At 37.3% G+C, this 24,983-nt stretch overlaps 1 protein-coding gene across 1 annotated transcript in view; it reads right to left on the reverse strand.

The window, feature by feature from the left end:
• Positions 1-24,983, reverse strand: part of STPG2 (sperm tail PG-rich repeat containing 2) — a 655,681-nt gene that overhangs the window by 406,143 nt on the left and 224,555 nt on the right. The gene's annotated exons all lie outside the window — the stretch shown is intronic.

A 24,983-nucleotide genomic window follows, 5' to 3' on the forward strand; every position in this document is an offset into this window, starting at 1 on the left:
TCCCAAAAAGAAAACTCCTAGGAATATTGTTGCCAAATTCCAGAGCTCCCAGATCAAGGAGAAAATACTGCAAGCACCCAGAAAGAAACAATTTGAGTATTGTGGAAATACAATCAGGATAACACAAGATCTAGCAGCTTCTACATTAAGGGATCAAAGGGCTTGGAATATGATATTCTGGAGGTCAATGGAGATAGGATTAAAACCAAGAATCCAAGAATCACCTACCCAGCAAAACTGAGTATAATGCTCCAAGGCAAAACATAGACTTTCAAGAAAATAGAGGACTTTCAAGCTTTCTCAGTGAAAAGACCAGAGCTGAACAGAAAATTTGACTTTCAAACACAAGAATCAAGAGAAGCATGAAAAGGTAAACAAGAAAGAGAAATCATAAGGCACTTACCAAGGTTGAACTGTCTTGTTTACATTCCTACATGGAAAGATGATGTGTATAATTCATGAGACCTCAGTATTAGGGTAGCTGAAGGGAATATACATATACATATGTGTGTGTGTGTGTGTGTGTGTGTGTGTGTGTGTATAGACACAGGGAGCAGGGTGAGTTGAATATGAAGGGATGATATCTAAAAAAATAAAATCAAATTAAGGGATGAGAGAGGGAAATATTGAGAGAGGGAGAAAGGGAGAGATAGAATGGGGTAAATTATCTCACATAAAAGTGGCAAGAAAAAGCAGTTCTGTAGGAAGGGAAGAGGGGGAAGGTGAGGGGGAATGAATGAATCTTGCTGTCATCAGATTTGACTTGAGGAGGGAATAACATACACACTCAATTGGATATCTTACCCCACAGGAAAGTAGGGGAAGGGGATAAAAAGGGGGGATGATAGAAGGGAGGGAAGATAGGAGGAGAAGGTAATCAAAAGCAAACACTTTCAAAAAGGGACAGGGTCAAGGGAGAAAATTGAATAAAGGGGGACTGGAAAGCAGGGGAGCAAAATACAGTGAGTCTTTCACAACATGAGCATTGTGGAAGGGTTCTACATAATGATACACATGTGACCTAAGTTGAATTGCTTGCCTTCTTCAGGAGGGTGGGTGGGGAGGGAAGAGGGGAGAGAATTTGGAACTCAAAGTTTTAAAAGCAGATGTTCAAAAAAAAAGTTGGTTTTGCATGCAACTAGGAAATAAGATATATAGGCAATGGGGCATAGAAATCTATCTTGCCCTACAAGAAAGTAAGGGAAAAGGGTGTTGGGGGAGTGGGGTGACAGAAGAGAGGGCTGACTGGGGAACAATCAGAATATATGCCGTCTTGGAGTGGGGGGTGGGTAGAAATGGGGAGAAAATTCGTAATTCAAAATCTTGTGGAAATCAATGCTGAAAACTGAAAATATTAAATAAATAATAATAATTTTTTAAAAATTAAATAAATGGCATGAGTACAATAATGTTTAGATATTAAAGGTTTAGAAAATGTGGCTACAGGAAATGAAATGCATGTTAAATGTTTACAAAAAGTATTTAATCGACCGCAGTATTGCACCCAGACTGCAGCTGTCATCGATAATCTCATTTTGAGCATCTCATTTTTGGTCTGAATCTCTAGGTGCTATGCTTCAAAAACAGCTAGACCAAAAAAAGAAAAATTAACCTTGGGGAAAGGGGAAGTGACTATGCATTTTGCCTTACCTTAAAGGGAAAAAGAGTGAAACAAAAAGATTTCAAAGAAAACAATACAATGCTAACCACAGCAATCTTTTTTTTTTTCTTATTCCAACAAAACATTTTGGGATAGTAAATACATCTTGACTTTGATAGATCTCGATTATAAAATTTTTTAAAATCTATTTTCTAAAATGCAAGCCTAGTGAACTAAAAGTAAATCTCTAAAATTTCTGAGAAAAATGGCTATTTTTTCCTATTTGTAAAACATTCCAACTGAGACTGTGAGGAATGTCAGTTCAGGGAATTATGGACATAATTATAGGCAAGGGTAGCTATGGTATTCTTTTGTATACACATATTTTCCTTTCAACTTTGACATCTCCAGGGATACTATACTCCCTCTTTGCCTTCTGAGGAGAGGAAAAAAGAAGAGAGGGAAGGAGAAGGGAGGGGAGAGGAGGAGAGGGGAGTACCTATAAATAATAATAGCCATCATTTATATTACACCTACTACATGCTGGGCACTGTGCTATGTTATTTTCTCATTCGATCCTGGGAAGTAAGTGCTTATTGTTATCCCCATTTTCCAAAAGAGGAAACTAAGATAAACAGAGGTTAAGTGACTTGCCCAGGGTCACACAGCTAGTAAGTGTCTCAAGCTGGGTTTGAACTCAGGTCTTCCTGCCTCTAGGCCCTGCATTCTATCCACTGGGCCACCTAGATATCCCATAATGAGTCTAGATTCCTAAGGTTCAGTTTCTTGACCAGAACTTCATACCCCATAAGGATGTATTTGGCCCTGGTCCTGTTTCTAACCCTGCCCCTTAACAGCTATGTGCCTATGGATAGATCATTTAATCTCTTTAAATCTGTTTCACCATAAAAGCACAGAGATAATCACAATGCACTCTCCTTCACGGGGCTGTTGTAAAGAAAGCACTTTTAAACTGTATATAAATGTGAGTTGTTGGTAGTGTTATTGTTATTGCTGAATAGATTAATAGGAAACAGTAAGACAAGAGAACTGTATTTTTAAAATTCAGAAGCATTTCTGAGAATATTATACCACAAGCCAACAAGCAAATAGAAGAAATAATTAGTTGTCACACTACAGTGATTTTTATATCAAAGGTATTGCTTATGCTCATTGAAAAAGTAGAAAAAACTACCTTCATGTGATATGTTCAATTAGCTTCAAAGATAAATTATATTTGTTACCTAAAATAATTTCCTGTGGGAATGTGCTCTGAAAGCACAACAATGTTTGTACAAATCTGACCATTTTTTCATGTAAAAAAACACCTCAACTTCTGAAATGATATTCCATCTGTAAATCTGCAATATATATGTACATTTAAGGTTATATTGGTGGTAATTATAATGATCTCAAACCCCTATTTTTCTCTTTGCTTTTTATCTTCTTACTTTATTTTGTATCCAAATTCCATGATATGTCAATAATAGTAGAAAATACAATGTTTAAATATGCTTTTTCCACTTTATCAAAATAGGTTCACTCACAAAACCATTTAGAAAACTATGAAGGAAAACTTGGCACAAGAGGTGATTGCCTTATAATGTGATCCACATCATTTGAGAATTTCTCCATTAAATTAATTCTAATGCATCTCTTTATTGGAAACAAGGCACTAAGCAGTAGTGCTCTATATATTGTGTACTGGTAATTATTATACCATTTCCTATTTTAATTGTGACTGATTGCAACGCCCAATGATCTTTCAGAAATCTGGTGAAAACATGCCACATAGTATAGTGAGTGAGTCAATCATTTCTGAGTAATACAAAACAAATTTTTAAGCTCCTTATAATAAAAGAAGAACCTACATTTTTCAAATGGGTACGGTGTTAAGCACAATGAATGCAAAATAAGAATGACAATGAATTTCTCTTCTGGAATCTCAAATCTTCAAAAATATTTCCAGGAGGCAGGCTCTCCCATGGGTAATGCAAATTTCTTCAAAGTTATTTTTAAAAAGAGTATTTTTCTCTTGAACTCCTGTCTCACCAGGAAAATACAACTCATACGCCAAATATTTTAATAACAAACATACCATATGTCTCCAATCCTCCATAAAGACTATTTGAATAATTTTTGTAAACAATGGAAGGATAGGGGAGAATATACTTGGTAGTAAAACATTATTTAAGATAGTCACAGATATGTTTCATAATGGATAATACTAATCCACATAAAATATTAAACTGAAATAGGCAAATATCATAATATTTGTAAAATCATATAAATCTGTATGGTTAGCTGCTTAGAAAATCTATCTACTCCCTGTGATTATTAATATCTAAAAGAAGAAGAAACATTTTTTGTGTAGCCCAGGCTCAATCCATCAGCTGGTAGGTGCCAAATCTTGGCTAGATGTCACCTCCATACATATTTCTGACATCCATCTTATTACTCACATGGCCACATCCTCATTCCAGCCCTCATCACCTTTCTTCAGGACAATGGCCATGGCCTGCTGATTGATGCCTCTCCCCACTCCATTCCATCCTCCTCAGAACTGACAAGTTTATATTCCTAAAACATAGGTCTATTCAAGAAGTGTCTGAAACTCCACATAGATTCTAAGAGAAAGCCTTGTTTTGTAAACTGCTTGGTTTAGCATTTTCAGTCCTTCATACAAGTGAGATCTGGCTTAGCTTTCTAAGCTGGTGATGCTACAGTACTACCTTTCACAATCCATGTTCTAGTCAAACTGGCCTCTCTGATGCTCTCTGTTCCTATTTTCCTCAGCCTGCTGTGCAGGCCAACCCCAATGGTACCTTCTGTGTTTCCTCCTAACAAGAGGTGAAGAGGTCTTTCCTAATTCCTCCCAGGTGTTAATGGTTCCTCTCTAAAACATAAATGTATATATATGTGTGTATACATATGTATATATATATATATATTTACTTTATACATATTTACTTTGTATATATACATACCTATATGTGTATATATGAGCATGTGCATGCATACACACATGTATACTTTATACATATTTCTTTGTATATATACGTATATGTATTTTGTTTGTACTCCAAAGGATCTAGGATCATTGATTCAAAATTTCCCTTCAATGATATAAACACAACCCCTCCATGACTGCCCATCTTTTGGGACTATTGTCCATATTGTCCCAAAAGTTCATCTGGGACGGGGGGGCACTCAGGGGGTGTTATTAGAATAAAGTCTATTTTTATTCTTTATGGTATCATTTGGTGTCTCCCAATGTTCAGAACCTACCAATTCTTTTTTAAAAGAAATTGTTCATGATATAAAGGATTGTGACTTCTGTGTCTAACTAGGTCCTGATTAGCATAAATAAGGAATTCAATGACGTGATCACAAACATTCAAATTCATATGACTCAAAGTTATAATTATGTAAAATATGGTTATTGGTTTCAGCCCAATGGAAATATGCAGTGTAAATTCAAATAATATAACCACTTAACGAGATTCAGCATCCAAACTAATTGGGACCTTAACTGCAATCTACCAGTCTTTGACCTCTTTCATTTCTTTTTAAAGAATCTTACTTTCCCAAATATTTCCTCTCCATCCTCACATTTTCCTACCTTTGCATCAATGTTTCCAAGTATTAGAATGTATCTTGATTTGATTCGGTGGCTCTTCTCAATTTCTTCATTAAAATGTCTCTACCACTTCATCCTCAGCAATCAATGTTGACTCATAAGCTACAATTATTTTCATGGGGATTTTTTTTGCAAGTACTTATCATCTGCACTGCGATATATGATAATCAAACATCCCAGGTCTCTTGTAGCTTCTGACCACCCCCCTCCAACTCCTTTCTTTACTTCTAAGTTGTGAGCCATCCTTCAATTTTTGCAGAACTTTCTTCTTGTTTTCATGATGGCAAACATGTGACAATTCACACAATTCAACTCCTCCAGCAATATGTTCATTTTAGAATAAAAGAATTTGACAGTAAGAAGGGACCACAGTAATCATACAATACAAATCATACAGGAAAGGAATCCCCACTATAACATGCCTGGGATGCATGGGATCATCCCACCTCATTTGAAGACCTCAGAGGAAGAAGAGGAGAAACTCACCACCTGTAGAGGGAGCACATTCTGCCTTTACACAGTTCTCATTATAAGGAAGCTCTTCCTGATATCTGCCTAAACTGGGCTGTTCATGGTTTCAATTCATTGTTCCTGACTCTTCCCTCTGGTAGCAAACAGAAAAAAGGCTCCTCCATATCCCACATGATAGCCCTTCAGACACTCAGACATAGCTATCAAGTCCCACTTCCTTCTCTCTCCAAATCTTCTCTTCTCCAAGCAAAACATGCCTAGTTCCTTCAAACATTCCTTATATTATTAATGAGCTAAAGGTCCTTCATCAGCCTAGTTGACCTTCTCTGGATGCTCTCCTACTTATCAATATATTTCTTTTTTATCTCCCAAAAAGCTTCTACATTGTTTCCTTGAAATCTTCCAGATTTATGAAATTATAACACATTTCAAAAATGAAGACTCTCACTTCAAGTTCAAGCACCAGTAAAAACATGCACACAGCACTGAGTCATTTGGTAGGAAAAATACTCCTATAGGATGCATTCTTTTATGAATACTCACTTTCTATATGACTCACTCTCCTTACTCGACTTTTTTAAAAAGTTCAGTTAAATACATTTGCACACTTAGTTCCATCCAAACATCCCAGGATCAGCTTGTCAGACCATCAATTTAACACATGGTTTAATTCCTAAATTCAATTCTACAGGTACTTTTCTGCTTTCCAGCCAATAAGGCACATGAGGCCTAAATTTCTTTCTTGGTCTGTGTGGCAAAGGACATTCATATGATAAATTAGACTGTAACCAAAGAAGCAGTCTTGGATGAAGTCAACTTTGGGCTTCAGGGGTCTGAGAAGAAATGTACCTTCCAATTATGTACATAGTACTACTGATCCATATATATATATCAATAAAGGTAACAAAGAATGAGTTTTGTTTTTATTTTGCAAGGCAATTGGGGTTAAGTGACTTGCCCAGGGTCTCACAGCTATAAAGAATGAGTTTTAAAAGCCTTTCAGTACAAACACTCTTTAATGGATTTAGAGTCATTTTAGCATTTCTTTTGTGAATAGGAAATACATACTTATTCCATATCTGAATTACATCATACATTAAGGACTTTTCTACTCCCCACTTTGGGTAAGCTCTAGGCAATTTTTTTTTTACCCAACTTGAATAAAGGCATAGATGGTATGTGGGCTATGCATCAAAGGGCTGATACTTATACATCAGCATAAGATCCAGCAGTTTGTGGGGTTGCCGAATAGGCGTTCCATGCTTCACATGGACTCTGCACTCCCCAAACAACTCTTGATCCATATCTTATACCGATATAAGCCCAAGATTGTTCCTCCTACTAATAGTCATTCTCCTGATGCTGCCAGCAGTCAATGCTGCCCAATGGACTAAAGACCTCCAGATCTCTCAAAATCACAAGGTCACTTCTAAGTCTAGACATGTCTGTCTTAATAACTATGATTCAATCACCAAACAAGAACGAAACATACAGAGGAAAAAGTATGAGGTGCCCAAATGAAAGCTGCCTGAATTGAGTCTCCCTCCAGCTCTAGCTACCACATAGGAGAGTTCACCATGTGAAGCTATTTGATGTGAACTGGAGGGTCAAAAGAAGAGGGTAAGTGGAAGCTATTTTTCTTATTTAGTGACTCCATTCTACTGTCCTGTGCAGAAAATGACCAAGAGACCACCTAAAGTTTATTTCATCATAACAAAGTAACAAGTCCTTAATCAGTGAGCACACATTTCCCCAGAAGTGGCCAAGACAACTCAGTACTCTCTCCACAGAATGGTTCCTAGAGGCCCATCCCACACATACTCCTAGAGAATTTCTAGCTCTATGCTCTATAGCAAGGGAGTTGGTGGAACTAGGAAAAGATAGCTCTGGCCAATACCTGGTGTCTCCCAGCCTGTTATATAAGAGGTGAGAAACCAATAAGGCACACTGCCTAAGAGGGATGCTGAAACCTCCCCAATAAAACTCATGGGGTTCAAGTTGCTTAGCTGCCCTAATATGTGGAATGATGAAGGATTCAGGCAATCTACCCATCAACCTTCTTGGTATGACCTGGCCAAATCTAACAGATGGCTTCTTACATGACCATTACTGACTCCCTTCTATCTCCTACTAAGTCCTGAGAACCAATGCAACTAACATTTTGGTACTTTCTCTGGAAGAATCCCTGATTAGCCTTACTCATTAACCTTAGTTCTTCTTGTTAGTCCCTGCTAGCACCCCTCTGTGTATCCTTATCCTTGATTGTACCTTCCTATTCCCTAAGGTGTTTCATTCTGGACTTGGTTCACTTCTGTAACTTAAAACACCACCTTAACTAGAGACTACTACCTTGCAAATGCATAGAAGTGACAGATAGAATTTGGTGTATGCAGGGCGGAGCCAAGATGGCAGCTGGAAAGCAGGTACTTGCGTGAGCTCCCCGCCAGGTCCCTCCAAAAACCTATAAAAATGGCTCTAAACAAAATCTAGAATTCCAGAACCCACAAAATAGCAGAGGGAAGAAGGGATCCAGCCCAGGACAGCCTGGATGGTCACTGGGTGAGGTCTATCGCACACGGAGTTGGGAGTGGAGGGGAGCGGAGGGGAGCAGAGACCAGCGTGGACGGTGGCAGGACCAACCAGACCAGGAGCCCGGCAGAACAGGCCCTGGTGTCCTGAATCAGTGAGCTGTGGCAGTTACCAGACTTCTCAACCTACAAACACCAAAGACAACAGAGAAAGTTAGTGGGAAAAGCTGGAGGGGACAGAGTGAAAAGGGTTCACAGTTCAGCCACCACCCAAGGGTTGGCGGGGGTGGGGCAGCTACAGAACTACAGCTGCAGTTACTTCTGGCCCCAGGCCCACCTGGTGGGAGGAATTAAGTGGCAGATCAGAGCAGGAGTGAAGAGCCTGCTTAAGGTCTGAGTCAGGTCCAGGTTGGTGGTTCTTGGGGAAGTAGGAGTGCTGGTGTGGCAGAGCTTCCTGTGTAGAAATAGCTCTGAAAACAACAGTGCATCCCCTCAAGCTTGGAACAAAGTACTCTTTACAAGCAGTCATACCCCGAGGAAAACTCAAGGGTCAAGTAAGTTGGCTGGGAACATGGCCAGGCAGCGAAAACACACTCAGATTCAGTCTCAGACTTTGGAATCTTTCTTTGGTGACAAAGAAGACCAAAATATACAGCCAGAAGAAGTCAACAAAGTCAAAGAGCCTACATCAAAAGCCTCCAAGAAAAACATGAACTGGTCTCAGGCCATGGAAGAGCTCAAAAAGGAGTTGGAAAAGCAAGTTAGAGAAGTAGAGGGAAAATTGGGAAGAGAAATGAGAGTGATGCAGGAAAACCATGAAAAAGAAGTCAATGACTTGCTAAAGGAGAGCCAAAAATATACTAAAAAAAATATTGAAGAAAACAACACCTTAAAAATAGACTAACTCAAATGGCAAAAGAGCTCCAAAAAGCCAATGAGGAGAAGAATGCCTTGAAAGGCAGAATTAGCCAAATGGAAAAGGAGGTGCAAAAGACCACTGAAGAAAATACTACCTTAAAAATTAGATTGGAGCAAGTGGAAGCTAGTGACTTTATGAGAAATCAAGATATTATAAAACAGAACCAAAGGAATGAAAAAGTGGAAGACAATGTGAAATATCTCATTGGAAAAAATGCTGCCCTGGAAAATAGATCCAGGAGAGATAATTTAAAAATTATTGGACTACCTGAAAGCCATGATCAGAAAAAGAGCCTAGATATCATCTTTCAAGAAATTATCAAGGAAAACTGCCCTGATATTCTAGAGCCAGAGGGTAAAATAGAAATTGAAAGAATCCATCAATTGCCTCCTCAAAAATATCCCAAAAAGAAAACACCTAGGAATATTGTCGCCAAATTCCAGAGCTCCCAGGTCAAGCAGCCAGAAAGAAACAATTTGAGTATTGTGGAAACACAATCAGGATAACACAAGATCTAGCAGCTTCTACATTAAGGGATCGAAGGGCTTGGAATATGATATTCTGGAGGTCAAAGGAGCTAGGATTGAAACCAAGAATCACCTGCCCAGCAAAACTGAGTATCATACTCCAAGGCAAAATATGGATTTTCAAGAAAATAGAGGATTTTAAAGCTTTCTCAGTGAAAAGACCAGAACTGAATAGAAAATTTGACTTTCAAACACAAGAATCAAGAGAAGCATGAAAAGGTAAACAAGAAAGAGAAATCATAAAGCACTTACTAAAGTGGAACTGTTTTGTTTACATTCCTACATGGAAAGATGATGTGTATGATTCATGAGACCTCAGTATTAGAGTAGCTGAAAGGAGTATGCATATACATAGATGGAGATATAGATATACACATAGACAGAGAGCACAGGGTGAGTTGAAAATGAAGGGATGATATCCAAAAAAAAACAAATTAAGGGATGAGAGAGGAATATATTGAGAGAGGGAGAAAGGGAGAGATAGAATGGGGTAAATTATCTCACATAAAAGTGGCAAGAAAAAGCGGTTCTGTAGGATGGGAAGAGAGGGCAGGCGAGGGGGAACGAGTAAATCTTCCCCTCATCAGATTTGACCTGAGGAGGGAATACCATACACACTCAGTTGGGTATCTTACCCCACAGGAAAGAAGGAAGAAGAAGATAAAAAAGGGGGGACGATAGAAGGGAAGGCAGATAGGGGGAGGAGGTAATCAAAAACAAACACTTTCAGAAAGGGTCAGGGCCAAGGGAGAAAATTCAATAAAGAGTTATAGGTTAGGAAGGAGCAAGACATAGTTAGTCTTGCACAATATGAGTATTGTGGAAAGGTTTTAAATAATGATATGCATGTGGCATATGTTGAATTGCTTGCCTTCTTGGGCGGGGGAGGGAAGAAGGGAGAGAATTTGGAACTCAAAGTTTTAAAAACAGATGTTCAAAAACAAAAAAAAAATTGCATGCAACTAGGAAATAAGATACACAGGCAATGGGGCATAGAAATTTATCTTGCACTACAAGAGAAGAAGGGAAAGGGGGATGGGAGGGGAGTGGGGTGACAGAAGGGAGGGCTGACTGGGGAACAGGCAATCAGAATATATGCCATCTTGGAGTGGGCGAGAGGGTAGAAATGGGGAGAAAATTCGTAATTCAAACTCTTGTAAAAATCAATGCTGAAAACTAAATATATTAAATAAATTAAATTTATAAAAAAGAAGTCAGTGATGGCTTAGGAGTCATTAGAACAGAAATGATAGCTGATACATATGATGGCTGTTTTCATATTCTATGTACTCTTCATATTTCCCATTTCATTCACTGATGTTTAATTTACAAGGATATTGTGTATGCCCATTGTTTCTCATCATTATATTTTAAAATTAAGAACAAAGATGGCAACTAATTAAAACTGTAAATCTAAACAGGAACCAGACAAGATAGTGCCGGAAGAAATAGCCCATCTCTCCCCCACAATCATACCAATAATCATCTAAGAAGAAATACATATCAAGCAGTGATTGAAATCTGAAAGGAAAACTATAGTGAGTCACATGCCCATCTCAAGATCACAGATTTGACCACAGGAAAATGACCAAGAAGGACGTTATCAGAGTTGGGCTGAGATCACAGATTCAGCACCCAGAAGTCTGAATCAGGTAGAATAACCAGGACCCCCACAGATGATCACAGACTCAACCCATGCATACAATGTTTGTGGGGAAGGAACATGACTTAGGGAAACACCTAATGCAGATCAAAGACTCAGTCCCTCACCCAAGACAGAAGTATCAGGATTTCCCACAAGATCCAGGATGGCGGATAGACCCCCCCCCCCCCAAATTCTCTGCTAGGCCAGCAACAGTAGGTTGGCTGGAGCAAATTGTGAAATCAGCATCTGGCACAGAAGAGTTATAGGAAAGCATCACATCTGTAATAGCTTGACTACTCAGTCATGGGCCAAAAACAAGACTAGGCCAGCACCACAGGTGCTCTGAATCTGTTGAACCTTTCTGCTAAATGTCAGGGGTTGGGGCTAATTATTCTCTTACTGGAAGAACACCCAAGAGCAAGTCTGTGCAATGTTAAGTAAGGTGGGACTTTTTTTTTACTGTTTTCTCTTTGAGAATGGTAATCAAGTGCCTTTGATTAAGTCTTACTAGGTGCAAAGCCCCAGGCCCATACCCTTTTGCTGATTAGATATGAAGTTTTCAGGCCCTAAGAAGGGTATATAAACTCAGCATTTTGTTTGAGGCTCTCACTCACTGGAAGAGTGTCCCATGATTTGACTAGACAAGACTCTGGGCAGCTGTTGTTAAGAGCCTCCTGGTCTAAAAACCCAGATGTTGGTGCTTCTCTGGTAACTATGTATATTGTGATTTGGTTAGACAGAAATGTTGATCTGTTTATATTGTCTCTGTTTGTAATATCTGTTTGTATTTGCTCTAAAGTTCAGGGTGCTGGTTTTTCTCCCTGGACTAAGTGAATTATATATGTATGTTTGATTTAAGTGAGATTGCTAACCCCTTAAAAAAAGAATTTGGAGTATGTGGAAGAGCTAGCAGACAGTTTGACTGAAATGGATAAAGCACAAGAGGGAACATATGAAATAATACTGGAAAGGTAAGTAAGGGAACCATGTTGTGTGGAGCTTTAAGGCCAAGCTGTGTATGTTATACTTTATCCTTATTGTAATTGGAAATCACTAAAGATGACTGATTGGGGAATGGCACAATAGTATCTATGTTATTAAAATATTAATTTTGAAATCATTTGGAAAATATAATGGAAAACATAGGAACTAGGAGTAGAGAGAAAAATTTGTTGGCTGTTACAATATTCTTTGTGGGAGGATTTGAATTAAGATAGAAATTGTATGACTAGAGAAAAGGGGATGGATACAAGGGATGTTATGGAGACATTTGTAACTAATTGAATATGAGAACGTTTGGGGTGATAGGGTGAGAAGATTTGAAGTTGACCTACCGGTTGTGAACCTGGGTAACTAATAAGGATGGTGCTCACAACATAAATAGGAAAGTTGGAAGGAGGGATATATGTGATGATCAATGAACCAATACGAAACTGGTGAAGTGCTAGAAGGTTCTGTTCAACATTTTTATCAACTACTTGAATGAACATAGATAATGGTTTTGTCTGTTTTGAGAATAGTAGAAAGTATATATGGAGATAACAAAATGGAGATTCAAAGAGCACTTGGAGATTTTGGCGAATTGAAAGCTCAGTGTGAGACAACAGTAAGATGTAGAAGCCAAAAATTCTGTGATCTTAGAACGCATTAATATAGCACAATGTTGAGAACAAAGGAAGTTATAGTACTGCTATAGTCTAACCCGCCTGGATCACATTTAGTATTTTGATAATTTCTGAGTGCCATCTTTAAGAAACATACTAACAAACTAGAGCGTGTTCATGGGACAATAACCAAGAGAGTGATGAGATATAATACAGCCATGTGAGGATAGTTTAAAAGACACAGGGATGTTTGGTCTGGAGAAGAAATTTACATAAAAGATAGTTTCTGTCTTCAAATATTTCACAAGATTGAAATTTATAAGAGACTTGAGAGATGATATAACCCAGTCTTTCATTTTACATATCAGGAAACTGATGTCCAAAAATAAGAAGGGTCTTGAACAAGGTCATACAAATGTGAAGAGGCAGGAAATGGTCAGTATCTACAAATACACAGATTTCAGCTGAGCAAAAAGAAAAAAAAATTCCTAACAATTAGAACTTTCTGGAAGAGGAATATACTGGTTCAGGTGGTGAGTTCCTTTCTCTAGAGATCATCACTTATTGGTGAAGTGCATATAGAAGGGTTTTCTGCTTCAAATATGTGCTGGACAGAATGACCTCTGAGGTCCATAACAACTATGAGACTGTAATTTTATGCCTTTCAGCTGGGTATATCTATAACCAATGACTGTGCAAATAATAAAGATCTTAAGGCAAAATATACCATACTGGTAAGAAGTAAGAATATAATACAACTATTAAAGAAAAAGTAACTATGAAATGGATGCTTAATTAACTTTAATTATGATATTCCCAAATGATTCTAGTATTATTATTCAAGGAGTACACTCAAGTGATGCAGATAACAAGCTAAACATGCCTGTCTATTTTATGTGATTTGGGGCAATATCTTCCCATAAGTTCATGATAGAGGGTGTAATCCAACATCCCTAGTTTCTCCTGACACTGTGAGAGAGTACCAATGAAGCACTCTGTGCACCTGTGACCTCATTCTCACCAACTGAGCAGCTAATCTCATCTTCCTATTAAATATTTCCTTGACATCATTGCTCATTGGTTAGATGGTGCACCCTGCTCACACTCACTATATGTGATCTTCATTTTTAATTCTTCTGAGCCTGCTGAATTCTATGCCTTGCAGCCATACAGCAATCATGGTAGAATACTGGTATTAAAAAGACAGACCTTTGTTTCTGGGAAATTATTGGGATCATCAAAGGAATTCAGAATTTCCTAAAGGAAATTCAACCTGTTGTCCTCCTCCCATTCAAGTCTGGGTCCAAATCACTGTCCACCTGAACTATCTAATATGTGTGTATTCATACGTATATATGTGTGTGTGTATGTATATATATATATATATATATATATATATATATATATATATATACATACACGTTGATTGATGGACTCTAAAGAGTGTTCATCAAAAAAATGCTATAATAAGGGGGGGAAGCATTATTTTTCATTCATTTGGTCTTTACTGTGTGGGTGGTCAGGACAAACTGTTTTGAGTGGTTATGGATTTCATTCAGGAGACTCATCCCATTGTGTTTTATAATTCATTTGCAAACAAGAGCATCCGGAGCGCTTCACAATCCACAAAAATTCCTCTTCAACTTTTATTCTAAACTGAAACTCCATAATCACAATAGTGAACACCTTTGGCCAACACACATTTCCCTATTTTTTAATTTGTCTGATGCTAATGATCCTCCTTAAGATTAATGAACAGGGCTATTTCTGTTGTGTTTTTCAAGCAATCTTGAATAATTTTGACTTAGGTGGGGGATATCTTAGTGGGAAAAGTCTTTAGGCAGCATTCTACTCTAGTGAATTAAATGCTTTTCATAATAGGCACAATGACATCACATATCTCATCATCTTCAGTAAATTGTGAAATGGTAAAAAACAAAAAAGTGATTCATTGTTGAATATCACCTACAAAAGTCTACTTATTAATAATGTTCTTACTAAGGATGTATACAGTTGATTAGCATGTAAAAAGTAGATATACAGTTCAGTAGTTGTTAATGTTTTCTGGGTCACAATTTTGATTATTTAAATACTCTTGGAATGAATATTAGCTTAGCTGGATCTCTTATCTTTTCTTTTCCTTTCCACTGCTTCTCTCTGTTTTTGGTACTGCTTTTGATCATCCATAATCCTCTGTGAGACTTGATGAAACGGTTTATATTCTGAATCGGTATTGACAGTCATTTCTCTGCAACTTTGCAAGTAAGTCAAATACTTGCTAACGAAGATGTTTTCTGAGATCTTTTGGTCTTATTGTGAAAATAGGTTTACATCAGCTAAGTAAAAATTATGATTGCTGTTACGGTCATCTCTTTTTATTTTCTATTTTTACTGATAATTTGTTTAAGTTAAGGGTTGAATTTCTCCAATTGCATTATATGATTTGTCATTATGATATTTTTTCTAACTTTTTAAAATTAACTTTCATCTTTGTTCTGACAAGTCAGTTATATGACTGTATAAAGACAATTATCTGAAGGACAACTATGACATCAGTAACAAGACTTTTCCTATCTATTTTTTCATATTTTATTATTTAATATTTTAGTTCTCAACATTGATTTCCATAAGATTTTGAGTTACAAATTTTCTCCCCATTTCTACTCTCCCCCCCACTCCAAGATGGCATATACTCTAATTGCCCCATTCCCCCATCTACCCTCCCTTCTGTCACCCCACTCCCCCCCATCCCCTTTCCCCTTACTTTCTGGTGGGGCAGGATAGATTACTATGCCCCATTCCCTATATATCTTACTTCTCAGTTGCAGGCAAAAGCAACTTTTTTTGAGCATCTGCTTTTAAAACTTTGAATTCTACATTCTCTCCCCTCTTCACTTCCCACCCACCCTCCCTAAGAAGGCAAGCAATTCAACAAAGGCCACACATGTATCATTATGTAAAACACTTCCACAATAGTCATGTTGTGAAAGACTAACTATATTTCCCTCCATCCTATCTTGTCCTCCTTTATTCAACTTTCTCCCTTGACCTTCACCCTTTTCGAAAATGTTTGCTTTTGATTACCTCCTCTGCCATCTACCCTCCCTTCTGTCATCCCCCCTTTTTTGTTTCCTTCCTCCTTCTTTCCTGTGGGGTAAGATACCCAATTGAGTGTGTATGTTATTCCCTCCTCAAGTCAAATCCAATGAGAGCAAGATTCACTCTTTCCCCCTCAACTGCCTCCTCTTCCCTTCCAACAAACTGCTTTTTCTTGCCACTTTTATGTGAGATAATTTACCCCATTCTATCTTTCCCTTTCTCCCTCTCTCAATATATTCCTCTCTCATTCCTTAATTTTTTTTATTTTTTGAGATATCATCCCCTCATATTCAACTCACCCTGTGCCCTCTGTCTACAAGTGTATATATATATATATATGTGTGTGTGTGTGTGTGTGTGTGTGTGTGTGTGTGTGTGTATATATATATGTGTGTGTGTGTGTGTGTATATATATATATATATGTACATATATATATATATATATATAGTATGTATGTATGTATATTCCCTTCAACTACCCTAATAGTGAGAAAGCTCTCATGAATTACACACATCATCTTTCCATGTAGGAATGTAAACAAAACCGTTCAACTTTAGTAAGTCCCTTATGATTTCTCTTTCTTGTTTACCTTTTCATGCTTCTCTTGATTCTTGTGTTTGAAAGTCAAATTTTCTATTCAGCTCTGGTCTTTTCACTGAGAAAGCTTGAAAGTCCTCTATTTTCTTGAAAATTCATATTTTGCCTTGGAGCATGATACTCAGTTTTACTGGGTAGGTGATTCTTGGTTTTAATACTAGCTCCTTTGACCTCTGGAATACCATACTCCAAGCTCTTTGATCCCTTAATATAGAAGCTGCTAGATCTTATGTTATTCTGATTATGTTTCCACAATACTCAAATTGTTTCTTTTTCACTGCTTGCAGTATTTTCTCCTGGACCTGCAAACTTTGGAATTTGGTGACAGTATTCCTAGGAGTTTTATTTTCGGGATCTTTTTCAGGAGGTGATTGGTGGATTCTTTCAATTTCTATTTTACCCTCCGGTTCTAGAATATCAGGGCAATTTTCCTTGATAATTTCTTGAAAGATGATATCTAGACTCTTTTTTTTGATCATGGCTTTCATGTAGGCCAATAATTTTTAAATTATCTCTCATGTATCCATTCTCCAGGTCAGTGGTTTTTCCAATGAGATATTTCACATTGCCTTCCATTTTTTATTCCTTTGGTTCTGTTTTATGATATCTTGATTTCTCATAAAGTCCCTAGCTTCCATTTGCTCCAATATAATTTTTAAGGTGGCATTTTCTTCAGTGGTGTTTTGGACCTCCTTTTCCATTTGGCTAATTCTGCCTTTCAAGGCATTCTTCTCCTCATTAGCTTTCTGGAGCTCTTTTGCCATTTGAGTTAGTCTATTTTTTAAGGTATTATTTTCTTCAGTATTTTTTGGGTCTCCTTTAGCAAGTCATTGACTTGTTTTTCATTGTTTTCTTGCATACCTCTCATTTCTCTTCCCAATTTTTCTTCTGCTTCTCTTACTTGATTTTCCAAATCCTTTTTGAGCTCTTGCATGGCCTGAGACTAATTCATATTTTTCTTGGAGGCTTTTGATGCAGGCTTTTTGACTTTGCTGACTTCTTCTGGCTGCATGTTTTGGTCTTCTTTGTCACTGAAAAAAGATTCAATAGTCTACGTCCTTTGTGGCTGCCTTTTCATGTTCCCAGCCAACTACTTGACCCTTGAGCTTTTTGTTGGGGTACGGCTGCTTGTAGAGTAGAGAGTACTTTGTCTCAAGCTTGAGGGGCTGTGCTGCTCTTTTCAGAGCTACTTCTAGTCCACTATCACCACAAGCTCTGCCACAGCAGCACTCCTCCTCCCCCAGGAACCACCAACCTGAACCGAGACCCAGATCCAAGTAGGGCAAAGGAAGAGAACCTGCCTCTGTGCAAGCAAAGCGCTCCTTCATCTGCTGCTTGATTCCTCCCACCATGTGAGCCAGGGACTCGAGAAGCAGCTGATGCTGAAGCACTGGAAGCAGCCACAGGAGTTTCCTGCTGCTGCCACCACTGCCATGCCACCTCCACCACCCCCAGGGCTGCGGCTGGACTGTTCTCACCCTATTCAGCAGTTTTCCCACCAACCTGCTCCATGGTCTTTGGTGTTTGTGGGTTGAGAAGTCTGGTAACTGCCACAGCCCAATGATTCATGGCCCTGTGGCCTGCTCCACCCAACTCTCTGTCTGGTTGATCCTGGTGTAGACCAGGCTGGGCTGCACTCCACTCCCAGCACAGTGTGATAGATCCTTCCCAGCAACCATCCAGGCTGTTCTGGGCTAGAAACCTGCTTCCCTCTGCTATTTCGTGGTTCATAATATAAAAATATGATCTTTCTTTCATTCTTTTTTCTTAAATCATGTATTTCTCGTCTATTATTTTTACCATTTCTTGGCTTTGTTCCAAGATTATTGAATTTAAGAATGCATATTGACTTAATATTAGGTAATATTGAATTATTTACAGATTTTCACCACTTCTCCATCTTCATCAGTTGATGGTGGTGCAAAAGGTATAATTATTTTCAAGGTGACTTTCACAAAACTTATATTTGTACTGAGCGAATGGACTAGAAATCATTTATTAAATTCGAAATTATTAAATTAGTAATCATTTATTAAATCTTCACTCTCTGCCAAGCTCTGGAGATTCAAATAAAAAAGCCAAGAGAGTCTCTGCCCTCAAGGAGTTTGCATTCTCTTATTGGATTAAGAGAACCAGTGACCAAAGGGAACTGGTGTCCATTTGCCAGGAGATGACCAAAGAGTAAGCACTAAAGCTCAATAAGAGATGAGCACATATTCCATGACATAACGTTTTTCATTGCCTTTGGGTCTATGACAAAACCAACTCCATCAACTCCTTTGTCTCTCTAAGAATGTATATGATCTGTTCTTCTATTTAGCTTCATCTTCTTTCCTCTGGTTCCATTTATAATGAGAATGTCATTAGTGAGATGATTCTGCTCTTCTAGAAGTACATTACAGTATTGTTGCAATTCAGTTGTTTTCAATCATATCTGACCCTTCATGACAGATTTGGGGTTTTCTTGGCAAAGATACTAGAGTAGTTTGCCATCTCCTTCTCCAGCTCATTTTATAGATGAGAAAACTGAGGTAAACAGGGTTAAATAATTTTCCTAGGGGCACAGAGCTACTAAGTGCCTGAGACTAGTTTTGAACTCAGGAACATGAGTTGTCCTGTCTCCAGGCCCAGCACTCCATCCACTGCACCACCTAACTGCCCACATTACAGCATATACACTCTAAAATGTACCCTCTATATTCTATACTGTCTATTATGAGCTACAGTAATGGGATTACAAGCTAAAATATAACATATGTGTATGCAAGATTTACATATGCTATGGGTGGGGAAAACAGAATTAAAATTTTAGAAATGTCTTTTATGAAAGGATATACAATTGGGGTATATTTAAGTAAAGGGAAATCCTAAGGGTAAATTTAATAACAGTTTTCATATACTATAGAAGTAATTGTGATGTTTCTTCTGAAGAAGGGACTAGAAACAATCAATTTAAACTAGAGCAGGAGATATGTAGACAATGGAAACTGGTTCCTAAGAAAAACAACTGAGATTCTTGATCACAAGTTGATGTAAACCTTTTTTGAAGATTTTTAAGTAAGTTGGGACTCAAAATGCTTATTGCATCAGACAGTAAATATTTACAAGGGATCATCTGTAGATGTACTGTGTACTCTCCGTGTACTCTTTTTCTCTTTTCTGGGAGAACTTTGCTGTAAAACAACAGAGCAAGATAACTCTCTAAACTTTGCAGATTTCTAGGGTTTTAGTAGAGAATTAATATGAAAGCATATGGCTCTTATTTTCAATATCATGTCCAGAGCCAAAAACTATGAATAAGAAGTAAATGTAAGGGCATTACTTACGTGTATTGCTTTAAAAAGTTTTAAAGCTTTCTCAAAAGTGACAAAAGTCAACTGATGAACTCTACAATTCATCATTTCATTTTGTTAGCAAGCTTTTAAGTCAGAAATGTAAATGTTTTTCAAACTTATAAAATGAATAAATATATAATTTGAATAACAGAATAATTTTTGCCCCAAAGTCCTAGGGATATGAACATGTTTCCCTTGAGTGTCTTCTACAGTCAAGTCAAACCAAAATCAACTTTCCTAATTCTGAAATAAAGAAGAAGCAAAGGAAACATAATTCCTGATTAACAATTCATATCTAAGAACATGAATTGAGACTAGTATGCATCATTTATATTACAAATATAAGAAAAAAACAGACCAAATATAGTTATTATTCTTTTATATTTTATTTATGTAGCATTGATTTTTAAAGAGCACAAAGCCCTTACCTGGTCAGGTTCCATTAAGAATACAAAATGGAAATGTCAGAATAAAGATCTCCTTTCATTCTATATAGAAAGATGACAATAGACCACATATAATATTTAAAGGGAGCAAGAAAGGCTTGTAAGATTTCTCAACCAGAAAACAACTTAAAAATCAATAAAAATGATAAATGATATAATTAGAAACATGCTAATATGATACTTGAGTATATGCAACTTCATTGACTAAACTTAACAGAGTTTCAAAATAAAGGTCTTTTTAATGACCAATTAAAACATGTATTAAGTGAATCATCCCTGCTCATCTAGCTAGTCTTTTGGTACAGTCAGATTATGCAATATGTGTGTCTTAGGAGATTTGGGAGTTTTAAAAATCACTGAAATAGTTTTATAGCAAAGGAAGATACTTACATATAGCCCAGAAGAAATAAAACATTATATATCATAGTGTCAGTTAATAACATCAGAGAATTAAACAAGCTACAATATTTATAAATGTATATAAGCTTTCTATTCTTATTCACTTCAAGAATCAGAATGACAACTAGAATAGACTGGCAATATTAATAAATATAAATATCTCTTTCTTACAGAATGTTCACTACTCTACAGCTGCTCTGAGTAATCAATGAAAATATATGTAAAATGTATGGAAAAAGTAATTTAATTATTTTGTTTTGGAAAATGGAGATATTTATAACCCAATTAGCATTTAACTTTGTAACAATGTCTTTAAATTTAAAAAAATCAATAATACATTAATTGTCATTTCTTTCCCCTCCCAGAATTTTTGCTAAGCCCATGTTGGCATGACATTTAACTTAGATCATGTTTCAGATTACAGTGAGATTATATAATGCTGCCCAGTTTCAGAGGTTCTAAAAGTAACTTGGGTACTATTGTCTCATCAGTTTTCACAACCTACATGAGAGATTAAGGATATAGCAAATATGATTCAAAATTCGCAAACAAAATGTTGATGAACAGAGCTGTTCAGTTACTTGCCTAAGGTTATATGATAAGTTGATGAAAAAAATCTGTTAGCAAAAGAAAGCTATTGAGTAAACCTCCTGCTGAACCATCTAGGTCACTTTGTGTATAAATAAATAGCTGTGACTTCTACAGCCAGGATGGGAGAGTAAAGAAAGAACTCCCTGGAGTCTTGCCAAATTCCCCTCCAAACAACCTTGAAAATTGCTTCAGAACCAATTTAGGAGAGAGGAAGCAACTTACCAACACAGCAGAAAAGGTCGGTCTCACAATGGTGGAAGGGGAGACTAGTGGATGCGCATCAGTTCACGTTTGAGGCCCATGCACCCATAAAGCCCTGAGGCAAGCCAGCAGTCTCAGACCAGAAGTTGAGCAAAGCCCCCAGAGCAGGCCACCAGCGAGGCCCTGCCCCAACTGCTGATTTGACCCTGCCACCAGGGTTGGCCAACAGAGAGGCCCTGCCTCCATAGCTAGCCAGTGGCAAAGCACCATTGCTGAGGCACGCCACCAGCAAAACCCCACACTCAGGAGAGACCAACAGGGAGTCTTTGCCCCCAGTACGAAACAGCAGGGTGGCCCCCTTTTAGGGCAAGCCAGCAGCTAGACCCTGAGGCCTTGTGCAAGACTGCAAAGCCTGGAACAGTGCAGGAGAAGAGCCCAACTCTCACATAAAAGTACAGTCACAAATTAGGGAGAAAAAATGAACAAAAAAAATTTAACTACAGAAAGTTACCGTGGTGACATGAAGGATGAAGGTGAGAAACTAAGAAGAGGACAACAGTGTCAAAATGACTACATATAAAGCTTTACTCAAAATGTGAATTAGTCTCAGCCCAAAAAGAACTCCTGGAAGAGCTTAAAAGGGATTTTCAAAAGCAAATTAGAGAAGATCTAAAACAGAAAAGGAAAACTTATACCAATTTCCCCAATGAATATTGATGCAAAAAATTAAATAAAATACTAGCAAGTAGATTATAGCAATATACCATAAGGATCAGGTAAATCCAGGTAGGATTTATACCAGGAATGCAGGTCTAAGATTGTGGGACAGAAACTCATTATTTGAAAAAACTGCTGGGAAAGCTAGAAAACAGTACGGCAGAAACTAGGTATAGATGAACATTTCACACTGTATACTAAAATGAGGTCAAAATAGGGACATGATTTACACATATGGGATGAAACCATAAACATATAAGGAAAGCATGGAATAGATTACCTGCCAGATCCATGGAAAAGGGAAGAATTTAGGACAACCAAGATACAGAGAGTATTACAAAATGTAAAATAGATAATTTTGATTATATTAAATTAAAAGGGGTTTTACACAAACAAAACCAATACAAACAAAATTGGAAGGAAAGCAGAATATTGGAGGGAAATTTTTACAGCAGGTATCTCTGCTAAAGGCTTCATTTCTCAACTGTATAGAGAACTGAGTCAAAATTATAAGACTACAAGTCACTTCCCAATGGAAAATTGGTCCAATAATATGAACAGGCAATTTTCAGACAAAGAAATCAAAGCTATCTATAGTAATATGAAAAAAATGCTCTAAATCATCATTGATTAGAGAAAGGCAAATTAAAACAACTCTGAGTTACTACCTCACACCTATCAGATTAGCTAATATGAAAAAAAGGAAAATTATAAATGTTGGTGGGGATGTGGGAAACCTGTGACACTAATGCACTGTTGGCAGAATTCTGAACTGATTGAACCATTCTGAAGAGCAATTTGTAACTATGCCAAAAGAGCTATAAAACTGTGGATACCCTTTAATCCAGCAATATTACTACTAGGTCTGTATCCCAAAGAGATAAAAAAGGGGGGGGAACCTCCTTGCACAAAAATATTTATAGCAGCTCTTTTTGGTAGCTAAGAATTAGAAATCAAGGGGATGTCCATCAATTGGGGAATGGCTGAACAAGTTGTGATATATCATTGTGACTGAGTACTATTTGCTATAAGAAATGACAAGCAGAATGATTTCAGAAAATCCTGGAAAGACTTACATTAACTGATATAAAATGAAGTAAGCAGATCCAGGACAACATTGTTCAAAGTAACAGCAGTATTATACAATGAAGAACTCTGCATGACTTAGTTATACTCACCAATGCAATGATCCAAGACAACCCCAAAGGACTCATGATGAAAAATACTATCTGCCTCCAGAGAAAGAGCTGATATTGTCTGACTACAGACTGAAGCATACTATTTTTCTCTTTTTTCCTTCCTTCTTTCTTTCATTTGTCTTCTTGCACAAAATTACTAATATGGAAATGTTTTACATGATTGTCAATGTATAACCTATAGCTAACCACTTATCATCTCAGGGAGGGGGGAGGGGAAGGAGAAAAGGATAGAGTTTAGAACACAAAATTTTTTTAAATGTTAAAATTTGTTTTTACAGGTAATTGGGGAAAAATAAAATATTGTTTTTTCAAAAGGTAAGTCAGGGTATATAAATATTCAAAATCTTTCATTCATCACATCTGTTTGTATGGTATCAATAAATCTCATAATTTCATGGATAAAAAATGAATGAACAGCTGATGCAAATCGTAAGATCATGTGAAGCTCATCATAGCCCACTGAGGAAACATTGTTCATGGATCTGTGTCAGTGTAGCTGGCCTAAAGCTGAACAATGTTATGTACCAATTATGGTGAGAAGAAATGAGGGAAAGGGCGTGTAGGGAGTGTTAATTTATTGCAAATTTCAGGCACCAGATCCCAGGAAAACTGGATCTGAACATAATAAGAATAAGTAGCAACGGCTAGAGAGAGGGAGCACAGGGAGGAGAAAGTGACAAGGGTTAAATTAAATTTCAACTAAAAATGGGCCTTCATGCTGGCAGTATGGCTACCATTCCTGCAAGACAAGGAAAAATAAACCCAGTGTCTGAGAATCAGTGTCTTTGCAGGTAGTCTCATTTTCTTGGTAGGATGTAGATGTGTATATATGTATGTAATTTAAAAGGGAGTTTCTATTTCATTCCTTTTCTTTAAAATCTCATGAAGAATCTAGAGTAATGATTTAACCTGCAGTGATAACAATAGTAGATCACTTTGTAAAGCCAACATTTTTATTTACAATTCAATGTTTTCCTTTTGAAGTACTAACTTAACTGAATTACAATGCTATTTGGTAGTGTTGGAGGGGACATGTTCTGGGGTTCCTCTCTATGACAAGGGAACAATGATTATGAAATCATTATTACTCCTTGGGATGATTTTATTTTATTTTAAAGTTTCTTTAAAATTTTTTCAAGACTTCCACATAGGAAGCACATCTCTTTTTCTATGGAATCCTAAGATAATTGTGCAAATGAGGAGTCTGGGGCTCAGAAAAGCTAAACCATTTTCTCAAGGTTATAGAGGTAATAAGTAGCAGAGTCAAGATCACTCCTCTCTGGTTTGAAAACAGCCCAGAAAAATAGCCCCTTAAGGCTGGCATGATAACTATGGAAGACTTTATTTTAGATGCTCTAATGATAGATAAATCTTTAAACAAATCCAGTGTCTTTGGCACTGAACTTATTTCGCTCTCCCAATTCCAAGAGCAAATCCCTCCTTGGCTTTAATTTCAATACTTCA

This window comes from Trichosurus vulpecula, chromosome 6 (assembly GCF_011100635.1).
Source record: "Trichosurus vulpecula isolate mTriVul1 chromosome 6, mTriVul1.pri, whole genome shotgun sequence".
Taxonomy (NCBI): domain Eukaryota; kingdom Metazoa; phylum Chordata; class Mammalia; order Diprotodontia; family Phalangeridae; genus Trichosurus; species Trichosurus vulpecula.